The sequence below is a fragment of the Hemitrygon akajei genome, chromosome 23 (assembly GCF_048418815.1).
Source record: "Hemitrygon akajei chromosome 23, sHemAka1.3, whole genome shotgun sequence".
Lineage (NCBI taxonomy): Eukaryota > Metazoa > Chordata > Chondrichthyes > Myliobatiformes > Dasyatidae > Hemitrygon > Hemitrygon akajei.
The window spans coordinates 11,547,732-11,566,124 of record NC_133146.1 but is presented as its reverse complement, the minus strand read 5'-3'; positions in this window follow the sequence as shown (position 1 = coordinate 11,566,124).

Below are 18,393 nucleotides of genomic sequence, written 5' to 3'. Positions count from 1 at the left end.
TGCAATCCCTGGGCAAGACTACAGTGCGTGGTATCCCTGGGCCAGACCACAGTGAGTGGTATCACTGGGCGGGACTACAATGCGTGGTATCCCTGGGCCAGACTACAGTGCATGGTATCCCTGGGCCAGACTACAGTGAGTGGTATCACTGGGCGGGACTACAATGCGTGGTATCCCTGGGCCAGACTACAGTGAGTGGTATCACTGGGCGGGACTACAATGCGTGGTATCCCTGGGCCAGACTACAGTGCATGGTATCCCTGGGCCAGACAACAGTGCGTGGTTATCCCTGGGCCAGACTACAGTGCGTGGTATCCCTGGGCCAGACAACAGTGTGTGGTATCCCTGGGCCAGACCACAGTGTGTGGTATCCCTGGGCGAGACTACAGTGCGTGGTTATACCTGGGCAAGACCACAGTGAGTCGTATCCCTGGGCCAGACAACAGTGCGTGATTATCCCTGGGCCAGACTACAGTGTGTGGTATCCCTGGGCCAGACCACAGTGCGTGGTATGTCTGGGTCAGACAACAGTGCGTGGTATCCCTGGGTCAGACCACAGTGCGTGCTATCCCTGGGCCAGACTACAGTGTGTGGTATCCCTGGGCCAGACTACAGTGCGTGGTATCCCTGGGACTGACTACAGTGCGTGGTATCCCTGGGCCAGACCACAGTGCGTGATATCCCTGGGCCAGTCTACAGTGCGTGGTATCCCTGGGCCAGTCTACAGTGCGTGGTATCCCTGGGCCAGACTACATTGTGTGGTTATCCCTGAGCCAGACTACAGTGCATGGTAGCCCTGGGCCAGACTACAGTGCGTGGTATCCCTGGGACTGACTACAGTGCGTGGTATCCCTGGGCCAGACCACAGTGAGTGGTATCCCTGGGACAGACTACAGTGCGTGGTATCCCTGGGCCAGACTACAGTACGTGGTATCCCTGGGACAGACTACAGTGCGTGGTATCCCTGGGCCAGACTACAGTGCGTGGTATCCCTGGGACAGACTACAGTGCGTGGTATCCCTGGGCCAGACCACAGTGCGTGATATCCCTGGGCCAGTCAACAGTGCGTGGTATCCCTGGGCCAGACTACAGTGCGTGGTATCCCTGGGCCAGACCACAGTGCGTGGTATCCCTGGGCCAGACTACAGTGCGTGGTATCCCTGGGCCAGACAACAGTGCGTGGTTATCCCTGGTCCAGACCGGAGTGCGTGGTATCCCTGGGCGAGACTACAGTGCGTGGTTATACCTGGGCAAGACCACAGTGAGTCGTATCCCTGGGCCAGACAACAGTGCGTGATTATCCCTGGGCCAGACTACAGTGTGTGGTATCCCTGGGCCAGACCACAGTGCGTGGTATGCCTGGGTCAGACCACAGTGCGTGGTATCCCTGGGCCAGACCACAGTGCATGGTTATCCCTGGGCCAGACTACAGTGTGTGGTATCCCTGGGCCAGACCACAGTGCATGGTTATCCCTGGGCCAGACCACAGTGTGTGGTATCCCAGAGCCAGACCACAGAGCGTGGTATCCCTGGGCCAGACCAAAGTGCGTGGTTATCCCTGGGCTAGACTAATGTGTGGTATCCCTGGGCCAGACTACAGTGTGTGGTATCCCTGGGCCAGACCACAGTGCGTGGTTATCCCTGGGCTAGACTAGTGTGTGGTATCCCTGGGCCAGACTACAGTGTGTGGTATCCTTGGGCCAGACTACAGTGTGTGGTATCTTTGGGCCAGACCACAGTGCATGGTTATCCCTGGGCTAGACTAGTGTGTGGTATCCTTGTGCCAGACCACAGTGCGTGGTTATCCCTGGGCTAGACTAGTGTGTGGTATCCCAGGGACAGACCACAGTGTGTGGTATCCCTGGGCCAAATCACAGTGCTTGGTATCCCTGGGCCAGACTACAGTGCGTGGTTATCCCTGGCCTGACCACAGTGCGTGGTTATCCCTGGGCTAGACTAGTGTGTGGTATCCCAGGGACAGACCACAGTGTGTGGTATCCCTGGGCCAAATCACAGTGCTTGGTATCCCTGGGCCAGACTACAGTGCGTGGTTATCCCTGGCCAGACCACAGTGCGTGGTTATCCCTGGGCCAGACTACAGTGAGTGCTATCCTTGGGCCAGACTACAGTGCGTGGTATCCCTGGGCCAGAATACAGTGCGTGGTATCCTTGGGCCAGACTACAGTGTGTGGTATCCCTGGGCCAGACCACAGTGCGTGGTATCCCTGGGCCAGACTACAGTGAGTGGTTATCCCTGGGCCAGTCTACAGTGCGTGGTATCCCTGGGCCAGACCACAGTGAGTGGTATCACTGGGCGGGACTACAATGCGTGGTATCCCTGGGCCAGACTACAGTGCGTGGTATCCCTGGGCCAGACAACAGTGCGTGGTTATCCCTGGTCCAGACCGGAGTGCGTGGTATCCCTGGGCGAGACTACAGTGCGTGGTTATACCTGGGCAAGACCACAGTGAGTCGTATCCCTGGGCCAGACAACAGTGCGTGATTATCCCTGGGCCAGACTACATTGTGTGGTATCCCTGGGGCAGACCACAGTGCGTGGTATGCCTGGGTCAGAACACAGTGCGTGGTATCCCTGGGTCAGACCACAGTGCGTGGTATCCCTGGGCCAGACTACAGTGTGTGGTATCCCTGGGACAGACTACAGTGCGTGGTATCCCTGGGCCAGACTACAGTGCGTGTTATCCCTGGGACTGACTACAGTGCGTGGTATCCCTGGGCCAGACCACAGTGCGTGATATCCCTGGGCCAGTCTACAGTGCGTGGTATCCCTGGGCCAGACTACAGTGCGTGGTATCCCTGGGCCAGACTACATTGTGTGGTTATCCCTGAGCCAGACTACAGTGCATGGTAGCCCTGGGCCAGACTACAGTGCGTGGTATCCCTGGGACTGACTACAGTGCGTGGTATCCCTGGGCCAGACCACAGTGAGTGGTATCCCTGGGACAGACTACAGTGCGTGGTATCCCTGGGCCAGACTACAGTACGTGGTATCCCTGGGCCAGACCACAGTGAGTGGTATCCCTGGGACAGACTACAGTGTGTGGTATCCCTGGGCCAGACTACAGTGTGTGGTATCCTTGGGCCAGACTACAGTGCATGGTATCCCTGGGCCAGACCACAGTGCGTGGTATCCCTGGGCCAGACTACAGTGCTTGGTATGCCTGGGCCAGACTACACTGCGTGGTATCCCTGAGACAGACTACACTGCGTGCTATCCCTGAGCCAGACCACAGTGCGTGGTATCCCTGGGCCAGACCAAAGTGCGTGGTTATCCCTGGGCTAGACTAATGTATGGTATCCCTGGGCCAGACTACAGTGTGTGGTATCCCTGGGCCAGACCACAGTGTGTGGTATCCCTGAGCCAGACCACAGTGCGTGGTATCCCTGGGCTAGACTAATGTGTGGTATCCCTGGGCCAGACTACAGTGTGTGGTATCCCTGGGCCAGACCACAGTGCGTGGTTATCCCTGGGCTAGACTAGTGTGTGGTATCCCTGGGCCAGACTACAGTGTGTGGTATCCTTGGGCCAGACTACAGTGTGTGGTATCCCTGGGCCAGACCACAGTGCGTGGTTATCCCTGGGCCAGACTACAGTGTGTGGTATCCTTGGGCCAGACTACAGTGTGTGGTATCCTTGTGCCAGACCACAGTGCGTGGTTATCCCTGGGCTAGACTAGTGTGTGGTATCCCAGGGACAGACCACAGTGTGTGGTATCCCTGGGCCAAATCCCAGTGCTTGGTATCCCTGGGCCAGACTACAGTGCGTGGTTATCCCTGGCCAGACCACAGTGCGTGGTTATCCCTGGGCCAGACTACAGTGAGTGGTATCCTTGGGCCAGACTACAGTGCGTGGTATCCCTGGGCCAGAATACAGTGCGTGGTATCCTTGGGCCAGACTACAGTGTGGGGTATCCCTGGGCCAGACTACAGTGTGTGGTATCCCTGGGCCAGACCACAGTGTGGGGTATCCCTGGGCCAGACCACAGTGTGGGGTATCCCTGGGCCAGACCACAGTGCGTGGTATCCCTGGGCCAGAGTACAGTGAGTGGTGTCTCTGGGCCAGACCACAGTGTGTGTTATCCCTGGGCCAGACCACAGTGTGTGGAATCCCTGGGCAAGACTACAGTGAGTGGTTATCCCTGGGCCAGACTACAGTGCGTGGTATCCCTGGGCCAGACTACAGTGCGTGGTATCCCTGGGCCAGGCAACAGTGCGTGGTTATCCCTGGTCCAGAACGGAGTGCGTGGTATCCCTGGGCGAGACTACAGTGCGTGGTTATACCTGGGCCAGACCACAGTGAGTGGTATTCCTGGGCCAGACAACAGTGTGTGGTATCCCTGGGCCAGACCACAGTACGTCGTATCCCTGGGACAGACTGCAGTGCGTGGTATCCCTGGGCCAGACTACAGTGCGTGGTATCCCTGGGACAGACTACAGTGCGTGGTATCCCTGGGCCAGACTACAGTGCGTGGTATCCCTGGGACAGACTACAGTGCGTGGTATCCCTGGGCCAGACCACAGTGCGTGATATCCCTGGGTCAGTGTACAGTGCGTGGTATCCCTGGGCCAGACTACAGTGCGTGGTATCCCTGGGCCAGACTACAGTGTGTTGTTGTCCCTGGGCCAGACCACAGTGCATGGTTATCCCTGGGCCAGACTACAGTGCGTGGTATCCCTGGGCCAGACCACAATGCGTGGTTATCCCTGGGCCAGACTACAGTGCGTGGTATCCCTGGGCCAGACTACAGAGCGTCGAATCCATGGGCCAGACCACAGTGCGTGGTATCCCTGGGCCAGACAACAGTGCGTGGTTATCCCTGGGCCAGACCACAGTGCGTGGTATCCCTGGGCCAGACTACAGTGTGTGGTATCCCTGGGCAAGACTACAGTGCGTGGCATCCCTGCGCCAGACTACAGCGCGTGGTTATCCCAGGGCCAGACCACAGTGCGTGGTTATCCCTGGGCCAGACTACAGTGAGTGGTATCCTTGGGCCAGACTACAGTGCGTGGTATCCCTGGGCCAGAATACAGTGCGTGGTATCCTTGGGCCAGACTACAGTGTGTGGTATCCCTGGGCCAGACCACAGTGTGGGGTATCCCTGGGCCAGACTACAGTGTGTGGTATCCCTGGGCCAGACCACAGTGCGTGGTATCCCTGAGCCAGACTACAGTGTGTGGTATCCCTGGGCCAGACAACAGTGCATGGTATCCCTGGGCCAGACCACAGTGCGTGGTATCCCAGGGCCAGACCACAGTGTGGGGTATCCCTGGGCCAGACTACAGTGCGTGGTATCCCAGGGCCAGACCACAGTGTGGGGTATCCCTGGGCCAGACTACAGTGTGTGGTATCCCTGGGCCAGACCACAATGCGTGGTATCCCTGGGCCAGACTACAGTGAGTGGTGTCTCTGGGCCAGACCACAGTGTGTGTTATCCCTGGGCCAGACCACAGTGTGTGGAATCCCTGGGCAAGACTACAGTGAGTGGTTATCCCTGGGCCAGAATATAGTGTGTGGTATCCCTGGGCCAGACCACAGTGAGTGGTATCACTGGGCGGGACTACAATGCGTGGTATCCCTGGGCCAGACTACAGTGCATGGTATCCCTGGGCCAGACAACAGTGCGTGGTTATCCCTGGGCCAGACTACAGTGCGTGGTATCCCTGGGCCAGACCACAGTGAGTGGTATCACTGGGCGGGACTACAATGCGTGGTATCCCTGGGCCAGACTACAGTGCGTGGTATCCCTGGGCCAGACAACAGTGCGTAGTTATCCCTGGTCCAGACCGGAGTGCGTGGTATCCCTGGGCGAGACTACAGTGCGTGGTTATACCTGGGCAAGACCACAGTGAGTCGTATCCCTGGGCCAGACAACAGTGCGTGATTATCCCTGGGCCAGACTACAGTGTGTGGTATCCCTGGGCCAGACCACAGTGCGTGGTATGCCTGGGTCAGACCACAGTGCGTGGTATCCCTGGGTCAGACCACAGTGCGTGCTATCCCTGGGCCAGACTACAGTGTGTGGTATCCCTGGGCCAGACTACAGTGCGTGGTATCCCTGGGACTGACTACAGTGCGTGGTATCCCTGGGCCAGACCACAGTGCGTGATATCCCTGGGCCAGTCTACAGTGCGTGGTATCCCTGGGACAGTCTACAGTGCGTGGTATCCCTGGGCCAGACTACATTGTGTGGTTATCCCTGAGCCAGACTACAGTGCATGGTAGCCCTGGGCCAGACTACAGTGCGTGGTATCCCTGGGACTGACTACAGTGCGTGGTATCCCTGGGCCAGACCACAGTGAGTGGTATCCCTGGGACAGACTACAGTGCGTGGTATCCCTGGGCCAGACTACAGTACGTGGTATCCCTGGGACAGACTACAGTGCGTGGTATCCCTGGGCCAGACTACAGTGCGTGGTATCCCTGGGACAGACTACAGTGCGTGGTATCCCTGGGCCAGACCACAGTGCGTGATATCCCTGGGCGAGACTACAGTGCGTGGTTATACCTGGGCAAGACCACAGTGAGTCGTATCCCTGGGCCAGACAACAGTGCGTGATTATCCCTGGGCCAGACTACAGTGTGTGGTATCCCTGGGCCAGACCACAGTGCGTGGTATGCCTGGGTCAGACCACAGTGCGTGGTATCCCTGGGTCAGACCACAGTGCGTGCTATCCCTGGGCCAGACTACAGTGTGTGGTATCCCTGGGCCAGACTACAGTGCGTGGTATCCCTGGGACTGACTACAGTGCGTGGTATCCCTGGGCCAGACCACAGTGCGTGATATCCCTGGGCCAGTCTACAGTGCGTGGTATCCCTGGGACAGTCTACAGTGCGTGGTATCCCTGGGCCAGACTACATTGTGTGGTTATCCCTGAGCCAGACTACAGTGCATGGTAGCCCTGGGCCAGACTACAGTGCGTGGTATCCCTGGGACTGACTACAGTGCGTGGTATCCCTGGGCCAGACCACAGTGAGTGGTATCCCTGGGACAGACTACAGTGCGTGGTATCCCTGGGCCAGACTACAGTACGTGGTATCCCTGGGACAGACTACAGTGCGTGGTATCCCTGGGCCAGACTACAGTGCGTGGTATCCCTGGGACAGACTACAGTGCGTGGTATCCCTGGGCCAGACCACAGTGCGTGATATCCCTGGGCCAGTCAACAGTGCGTGGTATCCCTGGGCCAGACTACAGTGCGTGGTATCCCTGGGCCAGACCACAGTGCGTGGTATCCCTGGGCCAGACTACAGTGCGTGGTATCCCTGGGCCAGACAACAGTGCGTGGTTATCCCTGGTCCAGACCGGAGTGCGTGGTATCCCTGGGCGAGACTACAGTGCGTGGTTATACCTGGGCAAGACCACAGTGAGTCGTATCCCTGGGCCAGACCACAGTGCATGGTTATCCCTGGGCCAGACCACAGTGTGTGGTATCCCTGAGCCAGACCACAGTGCGTGGTATCCCTGGGCCAGACCAAAGTGCGTGGTTATCCCTGGGCTAGACTAATGTGTGGTATCCCTGGGCCAGACTACAGTGTGTGGTATCCCTGGGCCAGACCACAGTGCGTGGTTATCCCTGGGCTAGACTAGTGTGTGGTATCCCTGGGCCAGACTACAGTGTGTGGTATCCCTGGGCCAGACCACAGTGCGTGGTATCCCTGGGCTAGACTAGTGTGTGGTATCCTTGTGCCAGACCACAGTGCGTGGTTATCCCTGGGCTAGACTAGTGTGTGGTATCCCAGGGACAGACCACAGTGTGTGGTATCCCTGGGCCAAATCACAGTGCTTGGTATCCCTGGGCCAGACTACAGTGCGTGGTTATCCCTGGCCAGACCACAGTGCGTGGTTATCCCTGGGCCAGACTACAGTGAGTGGTATCCTTGGGCCAGACTACAGTGCGTGGTATCCCTGGGCCAGAATACAGTGCGTGGTATCCTTGGGCCAGACTACAGTGTGTGGTAACCCTGGGCCAGACCACAGTGCGTGGTATCCCTGGGCCAGACTACAGTGTGTGGTATCCCTGGGCCAGACCACAGTGCGTGGTATGCCTGGGTCAGACCACAGTGCGTGGTATCCCTGGGCCAGACCACAGTGCATGGTTATCCCTGGGCCAGACTACAGTGTGTGGTATCCCTGGGCCAGACCACAGTGCATGGTTATCCCTGGGCCAGACCACAGTGTGTGGTATCCCTGAGCCAGACCACAGTGCGTGGTATCCCTGGGCCAGACCAAAGTGCGTGGTTATCCCTGGGCTAGACTAATGTGTGGTATCCCTGGGCCAGACTACAGTGTGTGGTATCCCTGGGCCAGACCACAGTGCGTGGTTATCCCTGGGCTAGACTAGTGTGTGGTATCCCTGGGCCAGACTACAGTGTGTGGTATCCTTGGGCCAGACTACAGTGTGTGGTATCTTTGGGCCAGACCACAGTGCATGGTTATCCCTGGGCTAGACTAGTGTGTGGTATCCTTGTGCCAGACCACAGTGCGTGGTTATCCCTGGGCTAGACTAGTGTGTGGTATCCCAGGGACAGACCACAGTGTGTGGTATCCCTGGGCCAGACTACAGTGCGTGGTATCTCTGGGCCAGACTACATTGTGTGGTTATCCCTGAGCCAGACTACAGTGCATGGTAGCCCTGGGCCAGACTACAGTGCGTGGTATCCCTGGGACTGAATACAGTGCGTGGTATCCCTGGGCCAGTCCACAGTGAGTGGTATCCCTGGGACAGACTACAGTGCGTGGTATCCCTGGGCCAGACTACAGTACGTGGTATCCCTGGGACAGACAACAGTGCGTGGTATCCCTGGGCCAGACTACAGTGCGTGGCATCCCTGGGACAGACTACAGTGCGTGGTATCCCTGGGCCAGACCACAGTGCGTGATATCCCTGGGCCAGTCTACAGTGCGTGGTATCCCTGGGCCAGACTACAGTGCGTGGTATCCCTGGGCCAGACTACAGTGCATGGTATCCCTGGGCCAGACCACAGTGCGTGGTATCCCTGGGCCAGACTACAGTGCTTGGTATGCCTGGGCCAGACTACACTGCGTGGTATCCCTGAGACAGACTACACTGCGTGGTATCCCTGGGCCAGACTACACTGCGTGGTATCCCTGAGCCAGACCACAGTGCGTGGTATCCCTGGGCCAGACCAAAGTGCATGGTTATCCCTGGGCCAGACTACAGTGCGTGGTATCCCTGGGCCAGACTACAGTGCATGGTTATCCCTGGGCCAGACTACAGTGTGTGGTATCCCTGGGCCAGACCACAGTGCATGGTTATCCCTGGGCCAGTCAACAGTGCGTGGTATCCCTGGGCCAGACTACAGTGCGTGGTATCCCTGGGCCAGACTACAGTGCGTGGTATCCCTGGGCCAGACCACAGTGCGTGGTATCCCTGGGCCAGACTACAGTGCGTGGTATCCCTGGGCCAGACAACAGTGCGTGGTTATCCCTGGTCCAGACCGGAGTGCGTGGTATCCCTGGGCGAGACTACAGTGCGTGGTTATACCTGGGCAAGACCACAGTGAGTCGTATCCCTGGGCCAGACAACAGTGCGTGATTATCCCTGGGCCAGACTACAGTGTGTGGTATCCCTGGGCCAGACCACAGTGCGTGGTATGCCTGGGTCAGACCACAGTGCGTGGTATCCCTGGGCCAGACACAGTGCATGGTTATCCCTGGGCCAGACTACAGTGAGTGGTATCCCTGGGCCAGACCACAGTGCATGGTTATCCCTGGGCCAGACCACAGTGTGTGGTTATCCCTGGGCCAGACTACAGTGAGTGGTATCCCTGAGCCAGACCACAGTGCGTGGTATCCCTGGGCCAGACCAAAGTGCGTGGTTATCCCTGGTCTAGACTAATGTGTGGTATCCCTGGGCCAGACTACAGTGTGTGGTATCCCTGGGCCAGACCACAGTGCGTGGTTATCCCTGGGCTAGACTAGTGTGTGGTATCCCTGGGCCAGACTACAGTGTGTGGTATCCTTGGGCCAGACTACAGTGTGTGGTATCTTTGGGCCAGACCACAGTGCATGGTTATCCCTGGGCTAGACTAGTGTGTGGTATCCTTGTGCCAGACCACAGTGCGTGGTTATCCCTGGGCTAGACTAGTGTGTGGTATCCCAGGGACAGACCACAGTGTGTGGTATCCCTGGGCCAAATCACAGTGCTTGGTATCCCTGGGCCAGACTACAGTGCGTGGTTATCCCTGGCCAGACCACAGTGCGTGGTTATCCCTGGGACAGACTACAGTGAGTGGTATCCTTGGGCCAGACTACAGTGCGTGGTATCCCTGGGCCAGAATACAGTGCGTGGTATCCTTGGGCCAGACTACAGTGTGTGGTATCCCTGGGCCAGACCACAGTGCGTGGTATCCCTGTGCCAGACTACAGTGAGTGGTTATCCCTGGGCCAGTCTACAGTGCGTGGTATCCCTGGGCCAGACCACAGTGAGTGGTATCACTGGGCGGGACTACAATGCGTGGTATCCCTGGGCCAGACTACAGTGCGTGGTATCCCTGGGCCAGACAACAGTGCGTGGTTATCCCTGGTCCAGACCGGAGTGCGTGGTATCCCTGGGCGAGACTACAGTGCGTGGTTATACCTGGGCAAGACCACAGTGAGTCGTATCCCTGGGCCAGACAACAGTGCGTGATTATCCCTGGGCCAGACTACATTGTGTGGTATCCCTGGGGCAGACCACAGTGCGTGGTATGCCTGGGTCAGAACACAGTGCGTGGTATCCCTGGGTCAGACCACAGTGCGTGGTATCCCTGGGCCAGACTACAGTGTGTGGTATCCCTGGGACAGACTACAGTGCGTGGTATCCCTGGGCCAGACTACAGTGCGTGTTATCCCTGGGACTGACTACAGTGCGTGGTATCCCTGGGCCAGACCACAGTGCGTGATATCCCTGGGCCAGTCTACAGTGCGTGGTATCCCTGGGCCAGACTACAGTGCGTGGTATCCCTGGGCCAGACTACATTGTGTGGTTATCCCTGAGCCAGACTACAGTGCATGGTAGCCCTGGGCCAGACTACAGTGCGTGGTATCCCTGGGACTGACTACAGTGCGTGGTATCCCTGGGCCAGACCACAGTGAGTGGTATCCCTGGGACAGACTACAGTGCGTGGTATCCCTGGGCCAGACTACAGTACGTGGTATCCCTGGGCCAGACCACAGTGAGTGGTATCCCTGGGACAGACTACAGTGCGTGGTATCCCTGGGCCAGACTACAGTGTGGGGTATCCCTGGGCCAGACTACAGTGTGTGGTATCCCTGGGCCAGACTACAGTGAGTGGTGTCTTTGGGCCAGAACACAGTGTGTGTTATCCCTGGGCCAGACCACAGTGCGTGGTATCCCTGGGCCAGACCACAGTGCGTGATATCCCTGGGCCAGTCTACAGTGCGTGGTATCCCTGGGCCAGACTACAGTGCGTGGTATCCCTGGGCCAGACTACAGTGCGTGGTATCTCTGGGCCAGACTACATTGTGTGGTTATCCCTGAGCCAGACTACAGTGCATGGTATCCCTGGGCCAGACTACAGTGCGTGTTATCCCTGGGACTGACTACAGTGCGTGGTATCCCTGGGCCAGACCACAGTGCGTGATATCCCTGGGCCAGTCTACAGTGCGTGGTATCCCTGGGCCAGACTACAGTGCGTGGTATCCCTGGGCCAGACTACATTGTGTGGTTATCCCTGAGCCAGACTACAGTGCATGGTAGCCCTGGGCCAGACTACAGTGCGTGGTATCCCTGGGACTGACTACAGTGCGTGGTATCCCTGGGCCAGACCACAGTGAGTGGTATCCCTGGGACAGACTACAGTGCGTGGTATCCCTGGGCCAGACTACAGTACGTGGTATCCCTGGGCCAGACCACAGTGAGTGGTATCCCTGGGACAGACTACAGTGTGTGGTATCCCTGGGCCAGACTACAGTGTGTGGTATCCTTGGGCCAGACTACAGTGCATGGTATCCCTGGGCCAGACCACAGTGCGTGGTATCCCTGGGCCAGACTACAGTGCTTGGTATGCCTGGGCCAGACTACACTGCGTGGTATCCCTGAGACAGACTACACTGCGTGCTATCCCTGAGCCAGACCACAGTGCGTGGTATCCCTGGGCCAGACCAAAGTGCGTGGTTATCCCTGGGCTAGACTAATGTATGGTATCCCTGGGCCAGACTACAGTGTGTGGTATCCCTGGGCCAGACCACAGTGTGTGGTATCCCTGAGCCAGACCACAGTGCGTGGTATCCCTGGGCTAGACTAATGTGTGGTATCCCTGGGCCAGACTACAGTGTGTGGTATCCCTGGGCCAGACCACAGTGCGTGGTTATCCCTGGGCTAGACTAGTGTGTGGTATCCCTGGGCCAGACTACAGTGTGTGGTATCCTTGGGCCAGACTACAGTGTGTGGTATCCCTGGGCCAGACCACAGTGCGTGGTTATCCCTGGGCCAGACTACAGTGTGTGGTATCCTTGGGCCAGACTACAGTGTGTGGTATCCTTGTGCCAGACCACAGTGCGTGGTTATCCCTGGGCTAGACTAGTGTGTGGTATCCCAGGGACAGACCACAGTGTGTGGTATCCCTGGGCCAATTCACAGTGCTTGGTATCCCTGGGCCAGACTACAGTGCGTGGTTATCCCTGGCCAGACCACAGTGCGTGGTTATCCCTGGGCCAGACTACAGTGAGTGGTATCCTTGGGCCAGACTACAGTGCGTGGTATCCCTGGGCCAGAATACAGTGCGTGGTATCCTTGGGCCAGACTACAGTGTGGGGTATCCCTGGGCCAGACTACAGTGTGTGGTATCCCTGGGCCAGACCACAGTGTGGGGTATCCCTGGGCCAGACCACAGTGTGGGGTATCCCTGGGCCAGACCACAGTGTGGGGTATCCCTGGGCCAGACCACAGTGCGTGGTATCCCTGGGCCAGAGTACAGTGAGTGGTGTCTCTGGGCCAGACCACAGTGTGTGTTATCCCTGGGCCAGACCACAGTGTGTGGAATCCCTGGGCAAGACTACAGTGAGTGGTTATCCCTGGGCCAGACTACAGTGCGTGGTATCCCTGGGCCAGACTACAGTGCGTGGTATCCCTGGGCCAGGCAACAGTGCGTGGTTATCCCTGGTCCAGACCGGAGTGCGTGGTATCCCTGGGCGAGACTACAGTGCGTGGTTATACCTGGGCCAGACCACAGTGAGTGGTATCCCTGGGCCAGACAACAGTGTGTGGTATCCCTGGGCCAGACCACAGTGCGTGGTATCCCTGGGCCAGACTACAGTGCGTGGTATCCCTGGGACAGACTACAGTGCGTGGTATCCCTGGGCCAGACCACAGTGCGTGATATCCCTGGGTCAGTGTACAGTGCGTGGTATCCCTGGGCCAGACTACAGTGCGTGGTATCCCTGGGCCAGACTACAGTGTGTTGTTGTCCCTGGGCCAGACCACAGTGCATGGTTATCCCTGGGCCAGACTACAGTGCGTGGTATCCCTGGGCCAGACCACAATGCGTGGTTATCCCTGGGCCAGACTACAGTGCGTGGTATCCCTGGGCCAGACTACAGAGCGTCGAATCCATGGGCCAGACCACAGTGCGTGGTATCCCTGGGCCAGACAACAGTGCGTGGTTATCCCTGGGCCAGACCACAGTGCGTGGTATCCCTGGGCCAGACTACAGTGTGTGGTATCCCTGGGCAAGACTACAGTGCGTGGCATCCCTGCGCCAGACTACAGCGCGTGGTTATCCCAGGGCCAGACCACAGTGCGTGGTTATCCCTGGGCCAGACTACAGTGAGTGGTATCCTTGGGCCAGACTACAGTGCGTGGTATCCCTGGGCCAGAATACAGTGCGTGGTATCCTTGGGCCAGACTACAGTGTGTGGTATCCCTGGGCCAGACCACAGTGTGGGGTATCCCTGGGCCAGACTACAGTGTGTGGTATCCCTGGGCCAGACCACAATGCGTGGTATCCCTGGGCCAGACTACAGTGAGTGGTGTCTCTGGGCCAGACCACAGTGTGTGTTATCCCTGGGCCAGACCACAGTGTGTGGAATCCCTGGGCGGGACTACAATGCGTGGTATCCCTGGGCCAGACTACAGTGCATGGTATCCCTGGGCCAGACAACAGTGCGTGGTTATCCCTGGGCCAGACTACAGTGCGTGGTATCCCTGGGCCAGACCACAGTGAGTGGTATCACTGGGCGGGACTACAATGCGTGGTATCCCTGGGCCAGACTACAGTGCGTGGTATCCCTGGGCCAGACAACAGTGCGTGGTTATCCCTGGTCCAGACCGGAGTGCGTGGTATCCCTGGGCGAGACTACAGTGCGTGGTTATACCTGGGCAAGACCACAGTGAGTCGTATCCCTGGGCCAGACAACAGTGCGTGATTATCCCTGGGCCAGACTACAGTGTGTGGTATCCCTGGGCCAGACCACAGTGCGTGGTATGCCTGGGTCAGACCACAGTGCGTGGTATCCCTGGGTCAGACCACAGTGCGTGCTATCCCTGGGCCAGACTACAGTGTGTGGTATCCCTGGGCCAGACTACAGTGCGTGGTATCCCTGGGACTGACTACAGTGCGTGGTATCCCTGGGCCAGACCACAGTGCGTGATATCCCTGGGCCAGTCTACAGTGCGTGGTATCCCTGGGACAGTCTACAGTGCGTGGTATCCCTGGGCCAGACTACATTGTGTGGTTATCCCTGAGCCAGACTACAGTGCATGGTAGCCCTGGGCCAGACTACAGTGCGTGGTATCCCTGGGACTGACTACAGTGCGTGGTATCCCTGGGCCAGACCACAGTGAGTGGTATCCCTGGGACAGACTACAGTGCGTGGTATCCCTGGGCCAGACTACAGTACGTGGTATCCCTGGGACAGACTACAGTGCGTGGTATCCCTGGGCCAGACTACAGTGCGTGGTATCCCTGGGACAGACTACAGTGCGTGGTATCCCTGGGCCAGACCACAGTGCGTGATATCCCTGGGCCAGTCAACAGTGCGTGGTATCCCTGGGCCAGACTACAGTGCGTGGTATCCCTGGGCCAGACCACAGTGCGTGGTATCCCTGGGCCAGACTACAGTGCGTGGTATCCCTGGGCCAGACAACAGTGCGTGGTTATCCCTGGTCCAGACCGGAGTGCGTGGTATCCCTGGGCGAGACTACAGTGCGTGGTTATACCTGGGCAAGACCACAGTGAGTCGTATCCCTGGGCCAGACCACAGTGCATGGTTATCCCTGGGCCAGACCACAGTGTGTGGTATCCCTGAGCCAGACCACAGTGCGTGGTATCCCTGGGCCAGACCAAAGTGCGTGGTTATCCCTGGGCTAGACTAATGTGTGGTATCCCTGGGCCAGACTACAGTGTGTGGTATCCCTGGGCCAGACCACAGTGCGTGGTTATCCCTGGGCTAGACTAGTGTGTGGTATCCCTGGGCCAGACTACAGTGTGTGGTATCCCTGGGCCAGACCACAGTGCGTGGTATCCCTGGGCTAGACTAGTGTGTGGTATCCTTGTGCCAGACCACAGTGCGTGGTTATCCCTGGGCAAGACTAGTGTGTGGTATCCCAGGGATAGACCACAGTGTGTGGTATCCCTGGGCCAAATCACAGTGCTTGGTATCCCTGGGCCAGACTACAGTGCGTGGTTATCCCTGGCCAGACCACAGTGCGTTGTTATCCCTGGGCCAGACTACAGTGAGTGGTATCCTTGGGCCAGACTACAGTGCGTGGTATCCCTGGGCCAGAATACAGTGCGTGGTATCCTTGGGCCAGACTACAGTGTGTGGTAACCCTGGGCCAGACCACAGTGCGTGGTATCCCTGGGCCAGACTACAGTGTGTGGTATCCCTGGGCCAGACCACAGTGCGTGGTATGCCTGGGTCAGACCACAGTGCGTGGTATCCCTGGGCCAGACCACAGTGCATGGTTATCCCTGGGCCAGACTACAGTGTGTGGTATCCCTGGGCCAGACCACAGTGCATGGTTATCCCTGGGCCAGACCACAGTGTGTGGTATCCCTGAGCCAGACCACAGTGCGTGGTATCCCTGGGCCAGACCAAAGTGCGTGGTTATCCCTGGGCTAGACTAATGTGTGGTATCCCTGGGCCAGACTACAGTGTGTGGTATCCCTGGGCCAGACCACAGTGCGTGGTTATCCCTGGGCTAGACTAGTGTGTGGTATCCCTGGGCCAGACTACAGTGTGTGGTATCCTTGGGCCAGACTACAGTGTGTGGTATCTTTGGGCCAGACCACAGTGCATGGTTATCCCTGGGCTAGACTAGTGTGTGGTATCCTTGTGCCAGACCACAGTGCGTGGTTATCCCTGGGCTAGACTAGTGTGTGGTATCCCAGGGACAGACCACAGTGTGTGGTATCCCTGGGCCAAATCACAGTGCTTGGTATCCCTGGGCCAGACTACAGTGCGTGGTTATCCCTGGCCAGACCACAGTGCGTGGTTATCCCTGGGCCAGACTACAGTGAGTGGTATCCTTGGGCCAGACTACAGTGCGTGGTATCCCTGGGCCAGAATACAGTGCGTGGTATCCTTGGGCCAGACTACATTGTGTGGTTATCCCTGAGCCAGACTACAGTGCATGGTAGCCCTGGGCCAGACTACAGTGCGTGGTATCCCTGGGACTGACTACAGTGCGTGGTATCCCTGGGCCAGACCACAGTGAGTGGTATCCCTGGGACAGACTACAGTGCGTGGTATCCCTGGGCCAGACTACAGTACGTGGTATCCCTGGGCCAGACCACAGTGAGTGGTATCCCTGGGACAGACTACAGTGCGTGGTATCCCTGGGCCAGACTACAGTGTGGGGTATCCCTGGGCCAGACTACAGTGAGTGGTATCCCTGGGCCAGAACACAGTGCGTGGTATCCCTGGGCCAGACTACAGTGAGTGGTGTCTTTGGGCCAGAACACAGTGTGTGTTATCCCTGGGCCAGACCACAGTGCGTGATATCCCTGGGCCAGTCTACAGTGCGTGGTATCCCTGGGCCAGACTACAGTGCGTGGTATCCCTGGGCCAGACTACAGTGCGTGGTATCTCTGGGCCAGACTACATTGTGTGGTTATCCCTGAGCCAGACTACAGTGCATGGTAGCCCTGGGCCAGACTACAGTGCGTGGTATCCCTGGGACTGAATACAGTGCGTGGTATCCCTGGGCCAGTCCACAGTGAGTGGTATCCCTGGGACAGACTACAGTGCGTGGTATCCCTGGGCCAGACTACAGTACGTGGTATCCCTGGGACAGACTACAGTGCGTGGTATCCCTGGGCCAGACTACAGTGCGTGGTATCCCTGGGACAGACTACAGTGCGTGGTATCCCTGGGCCAGACCACAGTGCGTGATATCCCTGGGCCAGTCAACAGTGCGTGGTATCCCTGGGCCAGACTACAGTGCGTGGTATCCCTGGGCCAGACCACAGTGCGTGGTATCCCTGGGCCAGACTACAGTGCGTGGTATCCCTGGGCCAGACAACAGTGCGTGGTTATCCCTGGTCCAGACCGGAGTGCGTGGTATCCCTGGGCGAGACTACAGTGCGTGGTTATACCTGGGCAAGACCACAGTGAGTCGTATCCCTGGGCCAGACCACAGTGCATGGTTATCCCTGGGCCAGACCACAGTGTGTGGTATCCCTGAGCCAGACCACAGTGCGTGGTATCCCTGGGCCAGACCAAAGTGCGTGGTTATCCCTGGGCTAGACTAATGTGTGGTATCCCTGGGCCAGACTACAGTGTGTGGTATCCCTGGGCCAGACCACAGTGCGTGGTTATCCCTGGGCTAGACTAGTGTGTGGTATCCCTGGGCCAGACTACAGTGTGTGGTATCCCTGGGCCAGACCACAGTGCGTGGTATCCCTGGGCTAGACTAGTGTGTGGTATCCTTGTGCCAGACCACAGTGCGTGGTTATCCCTGGGCAAGACTAGTGTGTGGTATCCCAGGGATAGACCACAGTGTGTGGTATCCCTGGGCCAAATCACAGTGCTTGGTATCCCTGGGCCAGACTACAGTGCGTGGTTATCCCTGGCCAGACCACAGTGCGTTGTTATCCCTGGGCCAGACTACAGTGAGTGGTATCCTTGGGCCAGACTACAGTGCGTGGTATCCCTGGGCCAGAATACAGTGCGTGGTATCCTTGGGCCAGACTACAGTGTGTGGTAACCCTGGGCCAGACCACAGTGCGTGGTATCCCTGGGCCAGACTACAGTGTGTGGTATCCCTGGGCCAGACCACAGTGCGTGGTATGCCTGGGTCAGACCACAGTGCGTGGTATCCCTGGGCCAGACCACAGTGCATGGTTATCCCTGGGCCAGACTACAGTGTGTGGTATCCCTGGGCCAGACCACAGTGCATGGTTAT